The sequence below is a fragment of the Chiloscyllium plagiosum genome, unplaced genomic scaffold, assembly GCF_037043375.1.
Source record: "Chiloscyllium plagiosum isolate Xiang-an unplaced genomic scaffold, Cpla_swu_hap1 HiC_scaffold_4, whole genome shotgun sequence".
Lineage (NCBI taxonomy): Eukaryota > Metazoa > Chordata > Chondrichthyes > Orectolobiformes > Hemiscylliidae > Chiloscyllium > Chiloscyllium plagiosum.
In genome coordinates this window covers 67835434-67851782 of record NW_028270142.1, presented here as the reverse complement: position 1 = coordinate 67851782, position 16349 = coordinate 67835434, and the positions used below count along the sequence as shown (strand labels likewise).

The 16349-nt window shown below is 43.7% G+C and overlaps 1 pseudogene; it reads left to right on the top strand.

Annotated features, from left to right (window-relative positions):
• Window positions 1–14125: 14125 nt before the first annotated feature.
• The window catches only part of LOC148150163 (uncharacterized), a 157743-nt pseudogene continuing 155519 nt past the window's right edge, over window positions 14126–16349 (top strand).

Below are 16349 nucleotides of genomic sequence, written 5' to 3'. Positions count from 1 at the left end.
TGGCATTGTTCCTACAATTGTCTCAAATGCCTCCCATAACAGCCTAAGAAAGATTTCACTTGGGCTTGATGATTTATTCAATTTTAAGTCCGCTAATGCCATCTTGCTCTCAATTATAATTTGTTCAAGAATATGTGTCCTCTTCCCCAATTTCTGTACTGACATCATTTATCTCTATCATGAGTACAGACCTAAAGTGCTCATGTAAAACCTTAGCTATATCTTCCAGCTCCACCCGGAGTCATTAATGGCCCGATTCTTTCTTTGGTTATCCCATGGTCCCTAATAAACTTATAAAATGCCATTTTCCATATTTAACCTACTAGTTATTTCATGTCCTGTCTTTGTCATAGAGTCGTAGTCATAGAGATGTACAGCATGGAAACAGACCCTTCGGTCCAACCCATCCATGCCGACCAGATATCCCAACCCAATCTAGTCCCACCTGCCAGCACCCGGCCCATATCCCTCCAAACCCTTCCTATTCATATACCCATCCAAATGCCTCTTAAATGTTGCAACCTCCACCACTTCCTCTGGCAGCTCATTCCATACACGTACCACCCTCTGTGTGGAAACGTTGCCCCTTAGGTCTCTTTTATATCTTTCCCCTCTCACCCTAAACCTATGCCCTCTAGTTCTGGACTCCCCAACCCCAGGGAAAAGACTTTGGCTATTTATCCTATCCATGCCCCTCATAATTTTGTAAACCTCTGTAAGGTCACTCCTCAGCCTCTGATGCTGCAGGGAAAACAGCCCCAACCTGTTCAGCCTCTCCCTATAATTTCTGATTTAAGTAACCCCTTGCATTTTCTACACACCTCAAGGACTTTTGGTGTTTTGAGTCCTCGGTATCTACCATAAGATTCCTGTTCTTTCCTTATCCAATCCTGTGCATACCAGACTTCTTTGGACTTATTGGATCTCACTTTTTAACTTTACATATTGGCCCTGCACTCTCACTATTACTGTTTCGAATTCTCTCCCACTGATGCTTCTACCACATAGAGTCATAGAGATGTACAGCATGGAAACAGACCCTTCGGTCCAACCCGTCCATGCCGACCAGATATCCCAACCCAATCTAGTCCCACCTGCTAGCACCCGGCCCATATCCCTCCAATCCCTTCCTATTCATATACCCATCCATATGCCTCTTAAATATTGCAATTGTACCAGCCTCCACCACTTCTTCTGGCAGCTCATTCCATACCCGTACCACCCTGTGTGTGAAGAAGTTGCCCCTTAAGTCTCTGACTGGCTTCATTTCCTAAAATTAAATCTAGCACCTTCTCTTGTAGGGATTTCTACATGCTGGCTTACAAAGCTATTCTGGACATATTTCAGGAATTCTAGACTCTGTAAGGTTTTCACACTTTGTCTATCCCAGTTAATATTGGGGAAGTTGAAATCCCTTACTATTACCCAAATATTTCTGCATATCTCTGAAATTTGCTTACATATCTACCATTTTCTCTCCTTGACTGTTCAGGGATCTACAATACTCTCAGTAATATGATTGATTCCTTTTTTTAAGCTCTACCCATAAAATCTCTTCTTAGAAATTATCCCTCCTTATTGCAGTAATTGAGTCCTTGATCAATACTGCATGACCTCTTCCTCTTTTAAATACCCATCCTCTCCTTATTCCTCATCTTGCCTGAAGATTCTATATCAAAGAAGTATGGTGCTGGAAGAGCACAGTAGGTCAGGCAGCACCCAAGGAGCAGGAGAATCAATGTTTTGGGCTGAATTACTGTGTGCAGTTCTAATCACAACACCATAGGAAGAAAGTTCCTCCCTCTTGTGACTCTCCATAGCCTCTCTACCATGTACAATTCACAAGTCAGGAATGTGACAGAATATTCTACAAGGGCAAAAGGGGGGTGACACGGTGGCTCAGTGGTTAGCACTGCTGCCTCATAGCACCAGGGTCCCAGATTCGATTCCCGCCTCAGGCGACTGACTGTGTGGAGTTTGCACGTTCTCCCCGTGTCTGCGTCGGTTTCCTCCGGGTGCTCTGGATTCCTCCCACAGTCCAAAGATGTGCACGTCAGGTGAATTGGCCATGCTAAATTGCCCATAGTGTTAAGTGCATTAATCAGAGGGAATTGGGTCTGGGTGGGTTACTCTTCGGAGAGTTGGTGTGGACTGGTTGGGCCAAAGGGCCTGTTTCCACACTGTAGGGAATCTAATCTAAAAGGAGTGAGAGAGCACCACTCAAAGTTCCAAACACCATCTTTGTTTGAAAATATACCACTATTGCTTGACTCACTCTGGTGTAAAATCTTGGAATTCCCTTCCTAATGGCATTGTGGATGTCCCTGTTCTACATGGACTGCAGTAGTTCAAGAATGCAGCTAACCATCTCAAGGGCAATTGGAATGGGCAATAAATGCTGGCCACAGCAGCACCCATATTATTTAAATGAAAAGATATTTGGTGTCTGTTGGTGTGGGTTTGTGCTGATAGGGTAGTAATGAATAGAATGCTGTCCTCTGTTGTGATGCCAGACTCTTAGAAGCTTCTTATGACTGTTGCTTCACTTCAATTATAATACAAGGCAGTGATTAATCTATGAGAAACAAAAACAGAAATTGCTGGAAAAATGCAGCAGGTCTGGCAGCAACTGTGGAGAGAAATCAGTGTTAATGTTTCAGGTTGAGTGACCCTTCCTCAGTTCTGATTTCTCTCCACAAATGTTGCCAGACCTGCTGAGTTTTTCTCATAATTTATGTTTTTATTTCTAATTTACAGTGCCTGCAGTTCTTTTGGTTGCTAAATTTATTAGGTTGGCTTTTTTTCCTACTGGCTGTTCATAACAAAGAGAAATGCAACATCTATGCTGACTGTCCATAATGATACCAAAGTAATGCTTTTTGCATGCAACCAATCAGACATGGCAGAACAGGAGTCTCCTCTGATGAACTGATGACATTCACCAAGATGGCTATATCAGGTAATGTTACTGTCTGACTCCATTGCCATAGACAAGCATCACCTCCACATGTAGCCACATAGAACATAGAACATTACAGTGCAGTACAGGCCCTTCGGCCCTTGATGTTGCGCTGCCCTGTCATACTAATCTGAAGCCCATCCCACCTACACTATTCCATGTCCATCCATTTGCCTGTCCAATGACGACTTAAATGCACTTAAACTTGGCGAATCTACTACCGATGTAGGCAATGCATTCCATACCCTTACTACTCTCTGAGTAAAGAAACTACCTCTGACATCTGTCTTATACCTATCTCCCCTCACTTTAAAGTTGTGTCCCCTCGTGTTTGCCGTCCCCATACTTGGAAAAAGGCTCTCCCTGTCCAACCTATCTAACCCTCAGATTATCTTGTATTCTTTATTAAGTCACCTCACAACCTTCTTCCCTCTAACAAGAACAGCCTCAAGGCCCTCAGCCTTTCCTTGTAAGACATTCCTTCCATACCAGGCAACATCCTAGTAAATCTCCTCTGCACCCTTTCCAAAGCTTCCACATCCTTCTTATAATGCGGTGACCAGAACTATACACAATACTCCAAGTGTGGCCATACCAGAGCTTTGTACAGCAGCAGCATAAGCTCCTGGTTGCGGAACTCAATCCCTCTATTAATAAAGGCCAAAACACTGTATGCCTTCTTAACAACCCTATCAATCTGGGTGGCAACTTTCAGGGATTTGTGTACATGGACACCGAGATCTCTCTGCTCATCTGCACTCCCAAGAATCCTACCATTAGCCCAGTACTTTGCATTCCGATTACTCTGGCCAAAGTGTATCATCTCACACTTGTCCACATTAAACTCCATTTGCCATCTCTCAGCCCAGCTCTGCATCCTATCTATGTCTCTCTGCAACCTACTACAACCTTCGTCACTATCCACAACTCCACCGACATTAGTGTCATCCGCAAATTTACTAACCCACGCTTCTAAGCCCTCATCCAGGTCATTTATAAAAATGGCGAACAGCAGTGGACCCAACACTGGCCCTTGCGGTACGCCGCTAGTAATTGGACACCAAGATCCATCAACTACAACCCTGTTTTCTTCCAGCAAGCCAATTACTGATCCAAACTGCTATGTCTCCCACAATCTCAGTCCTCCGCATTTTGTATAATACCCTATTGTGGGGAACCTTATCGAACGCCTTACTGAAATCCATATACACCACATCAATTGGTTTACTCTCATCTGCCTGTTTGGTCACTTTGTCAAAAAACTCAATAAGATTTGTTAGGCACGACCTACCCTTCACAAAACCGTGCTGACTGTCCCTGATCAGATTATTCTTTTCTAGATGGTTATAAATCCTATCTCTTATAACCTTTTCCAACACTTTACCAACAACCGAAGTGAGACTCACTGGTCTGTAATTACCAGAGTTGTCTCCAATACCCTTTTTGAACAAGGGAACCACATTTGCTATCCTCCAGTCCTCAGGCACTATTTCTGTAGACAATGATGATTTGAAGATCAATGCCAATGGCTCAGCAATCTCTTCCCTTGCTTCCCAGAGGATCCTAGGATAGATCCCATCCGGGACTTGTCTATTTTCACACTTGCAGTATTTCTAATACCTCTTCCTTGTGAACCGCAATCTCTTCTAGTCTAAATGCAAATATCTCTATCTTCCTCGCCAACATTTTCATTTTCTATAGTGAACACTGTTGAAAAATATTTATTTAGTGCTTCCCCAATCTCCTCTGACTCCACACACAACTTCCCACTATTATCCTTGATTGGCCCTAATTTAACTCTCGTCATTCTTTTATTCCTGACATACCTATGCCTTAGGATTAACCCTGATCCTATCCGCTAACAACTTCTCATGTCCCCTCCTGGCTCTTCTGAGCTCTCTTTTTAGGTCTTTCCTGACTTCCTTGTAACCCTCAAGCACCCTAACTGAGTTTTCACATTTTGTCTTAACATAAGCCTTCTTCTTCTTGACCAGGGATTCCACTTCCTTAGTAAACCATGGCTCACGTGTTCTATATCTTCCTCCCTGCCTGACAGGTACATACTTATCTAGGACACACAGGAGCTTTTCCTTGAATAAGCTACACATTTTTAATGTGCTCATCCCCTGCAGTTTCCTTCCCCATTCTACGCTTCCTAAATATTTCCTAATTGCATCGTAATTTCCCTTCCACCAACTGTAACTCTTGCTCAGTGGAGTACACCTATCCCTTTCCATCACTAAAGTAAACCTGACAGAATTGTGATCGCTGTCTCCAAAGTGCTCACCTACTTCCAAATCTAACACCTGGCCAGGCTCGTTACCCAGTACTAAATCTAAAGTGGCTTTGCCACTTGTGGGCCTGTCTACATACTGTGTCAGGAAGCCCTCCTGCACATACTGGACAAAAACTGACCCATCTATAGCACTCGTACTATTGTGATCCCAGTCAATATTTGGATAGTTGAAGTCCCCCATGACAACTACCCTGCCTCTCTCACTCCTATCAAAAATCATCTTTGCTATCCTTTCCTCTACATCTCTGGGACTATTCGGAGGCCTATAGAAACTCCCAGCATGGTGACTTCTCCTTTCCTGTTTCTAACCTCAGCCCATACTACCTCAGTTAACAAGTCCCCAAACATCCTTTCTACAACTGTAATATTGTCCCTGATCAACAATGCCACACCTACCCCTCTTTTACCATCTTCTCTGTTCTTACTGAAACATCTGAATCCCGGAACCTGCAACAGCTATTCCTGTCCCTGCTCTATCCATGTCTCCCCCCATATAAACCCCCGAGGAAAGCTTTATGCTGATCACTCAACATGAGTGCTTTTACCTCATTTGGAACTGAGCCTAGCTTTAGGGACAGCAGTCCCCTCAACAAACCACCCCACCCCAGCTGCTGCTGGCCTTCTCTGAGTTTCATGTGGGTGTGCTTGGTCTGGCAGACAGATTTTTGTCCTCTTGGCCTGGCTCAGTTGAGGAGGTAGTTTATTAGATAAAGTCTTGGTGATCAAGTCCTTGTACAGTTATCATGACTTGGCAGTGAAGTGTCACTCTATGGGGTGTTATCTGTTATTACAGATGGTTGTGAACCATTTATTGTAGATATGTAGTTATTATCTTGCTTTATATCTTTAGCACCTGGAGCATGATCGCGTGGTGGTTGATGATATGTAATTGAGATACCGCCATCTGTTCCTTCACAGTGTGTGACTATTGCTCATTACTACAATTATGACCTAGGCTGGACATAGTACATTTGCAAACTCTCCAAATCCTATTCCTAGATCATGTTGGGATAATTGTCTGTATGCTCATTGATCATGCTCCAGTACCATTTCCTTTCTTTTTTGCAACAATGTGTTATACACATATGATTTTGTGGTGAGATTTCGGAGGGAAGAATTTTTGGATCTATTTTCTAAACATGAGAAGTTCCATTGATGATAATGTGTTGCCCAGAGGATTAGCATAGTGATTTATCTATCTGAAAATCTTGTCAAGTAGGTTTACATTTAATGATGATGGAGTTTATAGTACATACAGTGTGTTCTCATAGAATCATAGAATCCTTACAGTGTGGAAAGCAGCTATTTGGCCCAACAAGTCCACACTGACCGTCCAAAGAGTATCCTACCCAATCCCATTCCCCTACCTCTATTACTCTATATTTCTCCTGACAAATTTCTCCTAGCCTACATATCCCTGAACACTATGGGCAATTTAGCATAGCCTATTCTGTTAACCTGCACATTCTTGGACTGTGGGAGGAAATCCATGCAGACACAGGGAGAATGTACAATCTCCACACAGACAGTCACCTGAGGTTGGGTCCTCGGTGCAGTGAGGCAGCAGTGTTAACCTCTGAGTCACTGTATTGCATTCAGTATTTTAAATGCCACTTTGCCGATACCTAAGTTTACTTTTACTAACATCACACCAGCCAGAACCTTTAATTACTACGGCAGCTATCCTAGAAAAGGTAGCAAATGATCTGAGGAAATTACAGATTTGGCAGATCACATTCATAAATGAAGTAGTCAAATTCAAATTTTGACCCTACAGAGATGGGCAACAACATCCATTGGCCAGGGAATAGTGATTTTCATTGTCATAGTTTGTCTGTGTTGTTTTATATTTAGCTTTTTAAGTGTATGAAAGCCACAATAGTGAAGGAAATGACTAGAATAACCATGGACCAAGAAGATGGCCCTGATACATTTTACCAGAGGAACAAATTACTAATGGAACATCAAAAAGAAAATGACCAGCTTATGAAATGACGAGAAGAGGATCATGGGTGTGACACTGTCAGAACACGACTTAAAAACTAATAATTTTATTTAGACTTTCAGGAATTTGCTGTGGACCCTTCATTAACAATGCCCCTATGGCCATAATCTGGCCTAGGGCCGAAGGGAAGAACTGTTGGAACTGCCTGTTTTTAAGAGACATAAAATGGCCAGAATTTAAAAACATGCTTCAATTACCTTTCTTTTAATGACACAAAAATGGCTGGATTTTCAAAAAGGTTTGTTTCAGCAGAAGTGAAAAAAAGGGCTTTTGAGAAGGGAATTATTCCAAGGCAAAAAAAACATTATCTGAATGTCAAGATTCCAAGAATGAAAACACAGCAATAAAGATGATTAAAAAATTACATTTGGAAGATTTGTAAAAAAGTGAAATTGTAACTCAAAAACTTTGAACAATCACGACAATAAGTGATTCATTCTAGTCTCATTAAGAATGTGTTCAGCCATAAAGACAGCAGCTCAAATTATTTTGCAGAAATTAGCTGTCTCTTTGAAACTATTTACAATATTAATAAGTTCTAGTTCAAGATTTTAAAAATAATCACAGAGATAGATTTCAATATAACTATAAAATATTAAAGAGATGCCTGGCATATCTTGTCTGATAAGCTAAAAGATGTTAACAATAGAAATAATTATAAAAATAATAATCTTTGTCTCACCCTTGTCAAGAGAAAGAAGAAGACTTATGTTAGGATGAAATGTGAAGGCTCAGTTAGGGCGATTGAGTTACAAGGTAGCCAGGAAAGACCTATAGAGAGAGCTAAGATGAGCGAGGAGGGGATGTGAGAAGTTGTTGGTGGATAGAATCAGGGAAAGCCCCAAAGTTTTCTATAGGTATATAAGGAATTAAAGAATGACTAGAGTAAGATTAGGGCCAATCAAGGACAGTAGTGGGAAGTTGTGCGTGGAGTCAGAGGAGATAGGGAAAGTGCTAAATTAATACTTTTCATCAGTATTCACACTGGAAAAAGATAACGTTGTTGAGGAGAAAACTGAGAAACAGGCTACCAGACTAAACAGGATTGAGGTTCACAAGGAGGATGTGTTAGAAATTCTGGAAAGTGTGAAAATAGATACATCTCCTGGGCCAGATGGGATCTATTGTAGGATTCTCTGGGAAGCCAGGGAGGTGATTGCTGAGCCTTTGGCTTTGATTTTTATGTCATCATTGTCTACTGGAATAGTACCAGAAGACTGGAGGATAGCAAATGTTGTTACCTTGTTGAAGAAAGGGAGTAGAGACAACTCTAGTAATTATAGACCAGTGAGCCTTACTTTGGTTGTGGGTAAAGTGTTGGAAAAGTTTCTAAGAGATAGGATTTATAATAATCTAGAAGCGAATATGTTGATTTGGGATAGTCAACATGGTTTTGTGAAGGGTGGGTTGTGCCTCACAAACCCTATTGTGTCCTTTGAGAAGGTAACAAAGCAGGCAGATGAGGGTAAACCTGTTGGTGTGATGTATATAGATTTCAGTAAGGCATTTGATAAGGTTCCCCATGGTCGGCTGCTGCACAAAGTACGGAGGCATGGAATAGAGGGTGATTTAGCGGTTTGGACAGAAATTGCCTAGCTGTAAGGAGACAGAGGGTGGTGCTTGATGGAAAATGTTCATGCTGGAGTTCAATTACCACTGGTGTTCTGCAAGATTCTGTTTTGGGTCCAGTGCTGATTGCCATTTTTATAAATCAGCTGAATGAGAGACTAGAAGGATGGGTTAGTAAATGTGCGGATGACACTAAGGTTGGTACAGTTGTGGATTGTGCCAAAGGATATTGTAGGTTACAGAGGGACATAGATAAGCTGCAGAGCTGGGCTGAGGGTTGGCAAATGGAGTATAATGCAGAAAAGTGTGAGGTGATTCATTTGGAAGGGGGAACAGGAATGCAGAGTGCTGGGGGAATGGAAAGATTCCTGGTAGTGAGTAGAGAGATCTCAGTGTCCATGAACATAAATCCCTCAAAGTTGCCACCCAGGTTGATAGGGCTGTTAAGAAGGCATATGGTGTGTTAGCTTTTATTAGTAGAACGATTGAGTTTTGGAGCCATGAGGTCATGCTGCAGCTGTACAAAACTCTGGGGTAACACGTGCAGTTCTGGTCACCGCAGTATTAGAAGAATGTGGAAGCTTTGGAAAGGGTTCGGAGGAGATTTACTAAGATGGTGCCTGGTAGGGAGGGAAGGTCTTATGAGGTAAGGTTTAGGGACTTGAGGCTGTTTTCATTAGAGAGAAGAAGGTTGAGAGGTGACTTAATTGAGACATAAAAGATAATCAGAGGGTTTGATTGGGTGGACAGTGAGAGCCTTTTTCCTCGGCTGGTGATGGCTAGTATGAAGGGATATTGCTTCAAATTGAGGGGTGATAGATATAGGACAGATGTCAGAGGTAGTTTCTTTACTCAGAGAGTAGTAGAGGTGTGGAATGTACTGCCTGCAACAGTTGTAGACTCACCAACTTTACGGGCATCTAAATGGTCATTGGATAGGCATATGGATGAGAATGGAATAGTGTAGGTTAGATGGGCTTCAGATTGGTTTCACAGCGCGGTGCAACATCAAGGGCTGAAGGGCCTTTCCTGTGCAAAAATAATGTTCTATGTTCTCTGTTCTAATTATTATTAATATTATGAATTTTTATAACAGAGTAAACTTTTTAATATAAAAAGAGGTAATGGAATTTGATAACAGATAGCAAGCACAAAGAATAATAGAATTCAAGCAGTCCTTAGAGATAAACAATGAGGAGCATGATTGAAATGAGGATGGCCAGTAACTTTGGAATGCAACATAGAAAGATCCAAAGGGATAGCGATTCCAATAATTGTTAAACATCATAAAATCTAAGAACCTAGGGCCGTACATAGGAGTGTCCATCATTGATCAGGCATTTTACAAGAATGGTCGTACAGAATTGAAAGGGAAGGTACAGTAACCACATTGTGTCTGATCATTGTAAAAGAAAATATATCAAAATACCGTTTTTTACTGCAAAATGAGAGTGCATCATTGATCTTTCTTCCAGTCTGAGCTGAAGATTAAGTAAACGATTGTGTTTTCACATCAAAGCCAGACTCGGGGTAGATCCTTTGGTTATTTTGCTATAAGAAGGATGTTGTTAAATTGGAAAGAGTACAGAAGAAATTTACAAGGATGTTGCCAAGACTCAATGGTCTGAGTTATAGGGAGAGGTTGGACAAACTAAGCCTTTTTCCTTTAGAATGTAGGAGACTGAGGGGGCAGGGGGAGTTCTTATGGAAGTGTATAAGATCGTAAGAGGCAATGGGTCGGCCAGGGTGGTCAGGCTTGTGGATCTTGGGAAGGAGGTAGAACCGGGCAGTGCAGGGTTCCCGGACTATGAGGTTGGAAGCTGTGGGTAGGAGATCTCCTGAGGTGATGAGGTTCTGTATGGTTTGGGAGATGATGGTTTGGTGATGGGGGGTGGGGTCATGGTCGAGGGGGCAGTAGGAAGAGGTGTCCTCGAGTTGGCGTTTGGCTTCAGCGGTGTAGAGGTCAGTGCGCCAGACTACCACTGCTCCCCCTTTATCCGCTGGCTTAATGGTGAGGTTGAGATTAGAGCAGAGGGATTGGAGGGCTGCGCGTTGTGAGGGTGAGAGGTTGGAGTGGGGGAGGGGGGTCGACAGGTTGAGGCGGTTAATGTCCCGGCGGCAGTTGGAAATGAAGAGGTCGAGGGCAGGTAATAGGCCAGTGCAGGGTGTCCAGGTGGATGCAGTGTGTTGGAGGTGGGCGATGGGTCCTCGGAAGGTGGGCGGGAGTCCTGATTGTGAAAGTATCTCCCGATGCTCCCGATGCGGTCTCCTCTACATTGGGGAGACTGGGCACCTCCTAGCAGAGCGCTTTAGGGAACATCTCCGAGACACCCGCACCAATCAACCAAACCACCCCGTGGCCCAACATTTCAACTCCCCCTCCCACTCTGCCGAGGACATGGAGGTCCTGGGCCTCCTTCACCGCCGCTCCCTCACCACCAGACGCCTGGATGAAAAACGCCTCATCTTCCACCTCGGAACACTTCAACCCCAGGGCATCAATGTGGACTTCAACAGCTTCCTCATTTCCCCTTCCCCCACCTCATCCTAGTTTCAAACTTCCAGCTCCGCACTGTCCCCTTGACTTGTCCGGATTTGTCCGACCTGCCTAGCTCTTTTTCCACCTATTCACTCCACCCTCTCCTCCCTGACCTATCACCTTCATCCCTTCCCCATTGTACTCTATGCTACTTTCTCCCCACCCCCACCCTCCTCTAGTTTATCTCTCCACGCTTCAGGCTCTCTGCCTTTATTCCTGATGAAGGGCTTTTGCCCGAAACGTCGATTTTGCTGCTCGTCGGATGCTGCCTGAACTGCTGTGCTCTTCCAGCACCACTGATCCAGAACCTGGCTGTTCTCTGTTTGGCTTGTCCTTTAATAGTAGTGTTGTCCCAGTCGAATTCATGTTGCTTGTCATCTGCGTGTGTGGCTACTAAGGATAGCTGGTCGTGTCGTTTCGTGGCTAGTTGGTGTTCATGGATGCGGATCGTTAGCTGTCTTCCTGTTTGTCCTATGTAGTGTTTTGTGCAGTCCTTGCATGGGATTTTGTACACTACATTGGTTTTGCTCATGCTGGGTATCAGGTCCTTCGTTCTGGTGAGTTGTTGTCTGAGTGTGGCTGTTGGTTTGTGTGCTGTTATGAGTCCTAGTGGTCACAGTAGTCTGGCTGTCAGTTCGGAAATGCTCTTGATGTATGGTAGTGTGGCTAGTCCTTTGGGTTGCGGTATGTCCTCGTTCCGTTGTCTTTCCGTGCTGGGAAGGTGGCTGCAGTCCCCTAAAACTAAAGAGATTGCAGACAGTATCCCGAGGCCTCTTTGGGATGCCCATCCACCACCCCATCGCCCTATTCCCCTCAGTACCTTCAAAGTTACTGTCAGTGCTGAGCAATCTGACCCTCGGGTGGACCAGGTTGCTGTTTTGGTCCCTCCTGGCCACGCGGGGGAGACTGTTACAATTCTTGATATTGGGCTACCTATTACACGTGTCAGTACTCTACAGGAATGTGATGGTGATTTGTGAAGCTTATCTATTCATTCCTTAACAAACAAATCTAAACCTAATATTGAGGAAAATCACCTCAGACTTTAACATTAAGTAGAGGAATTAAAAATTGTAAAACAGAGGGTAAAGGTGAATGTGGATATACCAAACCAACAATATTGCTTTCAAAAAATGATACTGGTTGAATTCAATCTTTGTTTCGGACTCGTTTACCTCCACTTAATTTTAAGACTGCTGCATCTCCTTTGTCAGTATGGAGTGCCACTCGTAGCTTTACTCTATGTCAATTACCCTTCCTCACTGAGAACTGAAGTGTCAGTTCAACATTACCTTGCAAAAAAAAATCATGTAACAAAATTTAGGATACTGTTGTAAGTATCTGTGTCTTGGGTTAGTCATTATTTGTGCATATGAGGCATCTTGACAAGACTTTTATTAATGCTGCCGCAGTCATTTCACAACTCATGACATTATAAATGAGCAATGACTGATCAGAACTGCTTGAGAAAAAATCAAATTGGGGATTTAAATTGAAAGCCTAGACCAGGTAATTATTATGGAGCTCAGAGTTGGAAACTCTACACATTCTACATTATAGCACTGGATTTTGTAAATGAATTTCCAGTTTATATTGAAGACTCTGAACAAAACTTCTACTTGATAGGTAAAAACTTGTTACTTGGTCAGCTGAGTGGGATATGCATGTAATTGAACAATCCTGCTACAATTTCATACATACAACACTAAACAGATCTGAATAATTTCTGTGACTTTTTGTTCGTTCTTATTATTTCACAGTGCGATATCTAGTCACTTGTTCAGTTTCCAACTCTCATTAAATTTGCTTATTACTCAATATCCTGAACTGCATTATCTCAATTAGTTAATTAATTAATTGGCAAGGCTTTATACCTTTCCACATTGTCAATGATCTGTGTCATTGCCTCATGGTTACTTTAAAGCATGGCTGCATTGATTAATGTTTCAATTGGTGACAGAAGTTATGGCAATATGAGGAAACATGATAGGTAGGGTAGCAAGTGAAGAACCGTTAAGGGAATATGAGACATTATGTTCCTTACGCAAAGCACTGGCACTGAAACAAGAGGTTAAAGAACCTTCTTTGCGGTAGCTACCTTAATATTTACTCGATAAGCTTGACTAGGAGTAGGACAAATCTAATTGATGGGATTCTACTATCTCTGAACAGTATGGAGGCAACACTTCTCTGAGATGTTGAAATTGGATGTATTAATAACATGTTTAATAAAAAAAGGAATATGAGAAACAGCATAACGAAGTTAAAGTTGAATAAGATAAACAAGAGGGGCTAAAGCAGCAAAGCTGTAGAGAGAACCTCAGCACTCCTTGGGACCAAGCTCAGGTCGGGCATACCAACCTTGTTTGAGGAGGGAGGTAATTTATCAAGGTAGAGGGGGAATGGGGATGTTACCTAGTGCAACGGTGCCTCCTACTGAGCCACCTATGATTCCGTCCCCGCCGATGTACCCAAGTCCCTGTATAGCTGATCGGGTTAAGATGCACTCTAGGAAAACAGCAGCACCCTATTACTTTTGCACTGGAGTTCACCATCTCCTTGTCATCCCCCCCCCCAAATCTATGCTCCCCATAAGACAGTTACAGAATCCCAAGGCAGATGAAGAAAATGAGCCACCAATTGTCAGGGTTTATGTCCCCTGGAAACACCAAGAGATGATCATGATACTGAATCAGGCTCCAGATTGCTAAAGAAATATTTGCCCAATTCGCCCAATATATCCGGTGCACAATTCAAATGGACAATGCAACACCCCGGAATCTGTTTGCCCTCTGTTGTATGATCCTGTCACCAGAAGAAGTTACTAAGTGGCAGGAACAAATGGACGAGGGTGATGGAAAGGGACCAGGCCACACTTATGATGATTTCAACGACAGTTTCAAAGAGGACACCTTGAGTGTTGTGGACATGGTTTGCACATATAACATGGATTGGTCTGACAACACTAGGACACAGATGAGGAGAGCCCTTAATTATTACTGGGATGGCTAGCATGACCCCAAGTTGCGCTCTAAAGGTCATACAAAAACGGAGTTCGTTCAGCTGCCCCATGATCACAATACACCTTTAGCCAGTACTGGAGAATTTCATTGGGACTGGAATGCCACAGACCTGCCACTTGGACATGCAGACTTCACTTTTTATGTGGTTGGCAGCTCCTTTATTTAACCCACAGGTCAGCGATACTCTGGATACGTGATTGCTATGGATTCTGACGTGGTTGAACATGCAGGCTTTGAGACTCAGAAGGCTGAATTGTTTTCCCTCACTCGGGCTTGCATCCTGACGGAAGGGCGTTCGGCCAATATTTATACAGACTCTCGCTGTGTTTTCAACATTGCCCACGACCACGGCACTTTATGGGAGCATAGGAGATTTTTAACCTCCACGGGGCAACCCATTAGTAGCGCTGTTTTCGTGCATAATCTTTTGCAGGCCTCACAGTTACTGTCACAGTTACCATCCCTAGCGGTGATCAAATGTTCAGCTCACACTGGTGCCACTGACAGGATCTCCAAGGGCAACACGCAAGTCGATGCTGCTTCCAAGCGTGCAGCCTTACACCTCACTTTCCTGGTTCCATTGGGCTCACAGCAACATCTCGTTACAAAAAGTATGACAGGGTATGCCAGACCTGGGTGAGATACATCATGTACAGGGGGACATCCCTGCAGAGGAGCGCAGACTGTGGGTCACAGATGGAGTGCACCCTTGATGTTCATACCAAGCTGTGGGCCAGGTCTGTGTTCCTTCTTTGCTTTTAGCAATCTTGCTGGATTATGTACATAACTATACATACCTAGGCAAGGCGGGAATGGTCAGCACTTTGCTACAAACCTGGTGGCACCCTGATTCCCAAAACAATTTCTGGGAAACGAGGACCCCATGGGGACCTGGGATAGTCCGACACCCCTCCCTGAGAGACTAGATATGAACACCCTGGGAGAGGAGGTGGAGGTGTACCCACAGGGGCTAACTAAAACTCTTCAAAGTTTGCATTCGCAGGTACGCCAGGCTTACTGAGAGAGCGACGATCTGCCTGAAGGAGCTGCCCCCACTGTCAAGCCAGGGGACTTCATTCTGATAAAGGACTGGGAACGAAAGAAGCTGGAACCGTGATGGAAAGGACTGTTCCAGGTGCTGCTAACCACTCCCATGGCTATGAATGTACAAGGCTTTCCCCGGTGGATACACAGAACCGACTGCAAAAGTGTCAGTGTGGAGGCAGACAACAACTAAGGACAGGGATGTTTTTCATACTTGTGACCTTGGTGACTTCCGTAGAGGGGGCCTTGAGAATAGATGGATTACAAATTGACACCCCTCAGCATGATACCTTTTTGCACCCATCCTATCAGACAGCCTGAATAACAGGGAGAGATACCCACTGCTGGGTATGTGCCCACATGCCATCCCACTCGGTGGGAGGAATCCCTTTGTGGCCGATACTTTTTCGCTTGCACGAACTGGCCAAATGGCTACTGGGTCAAAGCCTTTCCAGTGATCCTGCTAACATCGGTGACACACAAGAGTGGCAGATAGCAGGGTAAAGCCTGATGTCATTTAGGGGCTGGTATCACCCTAATTACAACCAGTTGCATAGGCCACACCCCCCCCCCCTCCCTTAATTCTCAACAACACCATAAACTACACCATTTGTTTCAGTGGGAAGGGAAGCCCACCAAAGGCATATATGGGAATGAGTGAATGCTCCTCTACCATCCCCTGAGTCAAACCTATTCAGAACTTAACAGAATATGGGTACTTTATATTTGATTGGTCCACCGTCCCCAACAGAGCCTCAGGCCATCTCTGGAATAATCCAGCTCACAGGCTGGTGGGTGCTGTTTCCACCCTGGCAGCTTACAACTGCACATACTTTATTTGCGGGTTGAAAGCCTACCCCTGGCTTCCCTCTGATTGGGAGGGGTCATGCTACATGGGGTATATTGTACCTCAC